The following is a 4,834-nucleotide window of genomic DNA, read 5'->3' on the forward strand; positions in this document are numbered from 1 at the left end:
ACACCTGCTCGTCAAACATCGCATTCCAAAATCATGGGCATTAATATGGAGTTGGTACCCACCTTTGCTGCTAAAACAGCCTCCACTCTTTTGGGAAGGCTTCCACTAGATGTTGGAACATTACTGCGGGGACTTGCTTCCATTCAGCCATAAGTGCATTAGTGAGGTCGGGCACTGATGTTGGGCGATTAGGCCTGGCTCGTAGTCGGCAATCCAATTCATTCCAAAGGTGTTCGAGGAGGTTGAGGTCAGGGCTCTGTGCAGAACACCAATCTCAACAAACCATTTCTGTAAGGACCTCTCTTTGTCATGCTGAAACAGGAAAGAGCCTTCCCCAAACTGTTGCCACAAAGTTGGAAGCACAGAATCATCTAGAATGTCATTGTCGGCTGTAGTGTTAAGATTTCCCTTCAATAGAAGGGGCCTAGCCCGAACCATGAAAAACAGCCCCAGACAATTATTGCTTCTCCACCAAACTTTACAGTTGGCACTATGCATTGGGGCAGGTAGTATTCTCCTGGCATCCGCCAAACCCAGATTCTTCCGTCGGACTGCCAGATGGTGAAGTGTGATTCATCACTCCAGAGAACAGATTTCCACTGCTCCAGTCCAATGGTGGCAAGCTTTACACCACTCCAGCCAACTCTTGGCATTGCGCATGATGATCTTAGGCTTGTGTGCTGTTGCTTGGCCATGGAAACCCATTTCATGAAGCTCCCGGTGAACAGTTTGTGTGCTGAAGTTGCTTCCAGGAACTCGGTAGTGAGTGTTGCAACCGAGGACAGACCATTTTTACGCACTACGCACTTCAGCACTCAGTGGTCTCATTCTGTGAGTTTGTGTGGCCTACCAATTCATGACTTCACAATAACAGCACTTACAGTTGACTGGGGCAGCTCTAGTAGAGCAGACATTTTACAAATTGACTTGTTGGAAAGGTGGCATCCTAAGGTGCCACGTTGAAAGTCACTGAGCTCTTCAGTTAGGTTATTCTACTGCCAATTTTTGGCTATGGAGATTGCATGGCTGTGTGCTTGATTTTACATACCTTTCAGCAATGGGTGTGGCTGAAATAGCCTGAAATAACATACTTTTGTATATATAGTGTATATAAGGAGACTGTTTAGTCACAAAAATAAGGGGTTAAACACAATGTTTCCAGATCTTTCTTATATCTCTCAGAACAAACTCCCTTTAGATTTTTTTGGGGGGGGACTATCTGTTGTTCCATGTAGTGAGTCTGTTATTCAATGCGTTTGTATGGGCTAATAGCAGTAAGGCCAAATACAGTTTTTCATCTAAATATATTTTAAATATTTTTTTATACATCAAGGGGTCTTAAAATTCTAAATCAAATAGCAGAAGTATCTTTGGTATGACCTTTTTTCCATCATTCTTTTATCTCATCCTCAGCAAATGACCAAATATTAGAAAAAATCATGAGAACAAATAGGACAATTCAGAACTGTATGTGCATGTGAACTATTTTGGCAGAAGGATTTCAATTATATTGAATGAATGAGGACTTTGGGAGAGGGAGGGAGGGGGTATGAGAAGGGAGGCTTCGTATCTTTGAACCAGCACTTCAGTATTGCTTGTAATGTCATGATCATAATTTCCTGTTGTCCTCATTAAATTGAATCAAATATTTTTTCCCCCATTTTGTCCTTCCTTCATCCATCTTTGTATTAAATGATTTATTGATCTAGGCCCGGTTTCCCGATAGCAACGGGATTTAGGTTTACGAGAGTAATGATGCATCTTTCCTAACCTCCGAAGATGTTACATGTGTTTCCCAAAACATCACGCAGAGAGAAAGTGCGTCGTCGAGGCATGTGTTGCTACTGATAGGATCGAAAGAAAGGCAGCGCTGCTCTCGGATCAGCTTTCTCCATTCAATTATTCCACAATACTGACGATTGATCAGCTCCTAGGGTAGAGGAACGCTTTCCATTTTACCTGCATGCATGTCATTGGTTGCCGGTTCAATAGGTTTCTCTGTAATTTTGTTCAAAGTTGAGATCCTGTTGAGGACAGGGTTCTCTGTAAAAAAAATGGAAATATATCCTATGGAATAAATAACAGTCCACACGAACAATCAATAAATATATACACCCACTTTAGAATAAAGCATACTGGAGCATACATGAAGTATCTGGCGTTGATATGAATAATATCTACTTTATTTACTGAAAATACACTGGCATAAAACTCCCACAACCTTTAGCTCCACTGAGGCACTGGTTGCTAAGTAACAGAGGGAGAGATGGATTGAGACGGAATAGTCGATCGATTCTTCAGGGAGGTGTGTGTGCGCGCTTATGATTGTGTGCGCATGCTTGTGTGTGCGGGCTTGTGAGCATGCACTCATACACGTGTGCACGTGTATATGAATATACAGTAAGGACTGGGATGGAGGTATGGGGTGAGGAAACGACGATCTTCTATTCCTCCAACCATATTGTTCCCAGACAGATAGATATATACTGGGCAGATCACAACATGCCCATTCAAATGCCCAACCATACCAATTCTTTGATCCCGATGGAGATATCGACTAAGTAGTTTTATTCCTATAGGTCACAGGTCATCCTCCATCTCTCCAGAGGCTTATCTGATTAGCTGTGTCTAGTTTAGGGAATATGGGAATATCTTATCTTCTCCATACAGAAGCATGGCCTAACCAGTCAGATATACAGTATCTTTACACTCCCAGCACTGCGAAGCCCAATAGGGATACATTGATCCTCCAACATCACCTGAAAATATAACCCTGTTCATACCTTTGAGTCTCACGGACCAATAAAAAGTCCTATCGTTGGATAATTGAATAGTCCCTGGCCAATAGTAGAGAGGAATGTTGACACAACTGGAACATATGTTGAGTGAAATACAGTCCCAATAGTCACAGGGAAGGTGAAAACAATGTGGATGCTTTCTGTGGCAGGAATTTACTTTCACCATTCTGTCACATCAGTGCAGGTTAATTAAAAGAGAGGATGCCTAGGGTAGGCTACTGAGATAGCCTACCCTAGAGCATGGTTAGACTAGTAAGATAAAATAGGATGACTACAGTATGTGCGGTGCTGCATATTTAGGAAATTACTGCAAATACATGCAAGTCATACGAATACAGCAGAATTTCTATAAAGTGCTGAATATTTCCAATACATAACATTATGTAAACAAACAAAATGTATGTTTTTTTTTCACCCAATTCCTCACACTAATCTAACATGCCTGCTCCTCCACCAACCATTTCCTCTGGTCGGCTACCACGAGAGGTAGAAAAATATGTCTGTTTCATACGCCTATCGATTTGCCCACAAACAAAGACAGAATGAGAGAAATGGAGGGAGGGATGTATGAAGTGAGGGAGGAGGGGAATAGAGAATGCTTGCATTTTTTATTTGATTAGATAATGCATGGCCAGTTGGCCCCAGATGTTTGTTGGGCATATACAATATCTGTACTGTAAGTCTTATGAAGGTATACATACTGTAGATACTGCTATCCTCTTCAGTATGAGGTTGGTTTTGACACTCGGCATATATCAATGCACAAAAATACCTCAGCATTTGATCCGAGAGCTTACAACAATGAATATGGTTGTGTAGGTATTTCCGACTGTGTGTTATGGAGAGGGAGAAATAGAGAAGGAGAGGGAGGTGGACAGAGAGAGCGATGAACATAGACAGAGATGGGGAGAGAGATACAGAGAGTTGGAGAAAGAGACAGTTGGGCTGGTGTTAAGGTGATTAGTCTGGTGGGCTGGCGATAGAGAGAGTTGATCAATAACCTATTGATCTCAGCTGGCGAGTGTCAGGGGGATAGTGGGAATGAGAGGGGGATAGGGAGGGGGTGGGCCCTGGGTTGACTTTTAAAAATCCTTTACTCTGCCGATGACAAATAACCCTCTGAATTGGAAGGGAGCTGGGAAATGCTCATATTTCTGCTCTGTCTGAAATCCCATATAAAGGCACACACAAATGCATGCATGGATGCAGCAGGCGCAAACACACACACACATCACGTGCTTTCCAGGCTATTCGTATATGTATGGGTCTGAATAAAATAATTTTAAACTAGGAAAAGGAGAGAGAGAGAGTGTGTGAGAGAGATAGAGATAGAGAGTGAGAGATATATGCCTTTGTTTGTTGGAGAAGTAAATATGGTTAGTTGGTGGCACAGGTGTTTTGGCCCCTTTGCAGATCCAGTAGCTAAAATCATTTCTGTCATGAAGAGAGGGGAAAGCTATTGAATTCTACGCAGAGCAGGTGCTTAACAAAGCACAGCATCAGAGGATTCCTATAGACCCTAATATTCACTGGACCAAACCCTGTCAAATACCTGGTCAAATACTCCAAAGTCTGTCAGAGTCCATCTCTGAGGTATTGAAAGATAGATTGTGTATCAGATTGAAAGACAATAGGAGACCAAAGGAAGACTGTATTTGGGTATGCATTTAGCTTGAATTAGGGACTGGAGAGAGTGTATATGAGTAGACAACCTGGACTCAGCGGTAGACATAACATAGTAAATGTAAATCAGTGACTCTCCAATTAGTATGATATGTTACATTTCGTACGTAATGTATTCATTTTTGGATGTCCATCATTTATTTCATATGATACGTTACGAATTGAAATTCTTACAATACGTTACAAATTTGCCAAATGTGATATGTTACGAATTCCAATTTGTTGTGGCTAACGTTAGCTAGGTGGCTAACGTTAGCTAGGCTAGGGGTTAGAGGTTAAGCTTAGAGGTTAAGGTTAGGATTAGGAGTTAGGTTAAAGGGTTAAGGGTAGGTTTAGGGGAAGTAGTTGCAAAG

The sequence above is a fragment of the Oncorhynchus tshawytscha genome, linkage group LG28 (genome assembly GCF_018296145.1).
Source record: "Oncorhynchus tshawytscha isolate Ot180627B linkage group LG28, Otsh_v2.0, whole genome shotgun sequence".
NCBI lineage: Eukaryota > Metazoa > Chordata > Actinopteri > Salmoniformes > Salmonidae > Oncorhynchus > Oncorhynchus tshawytscha.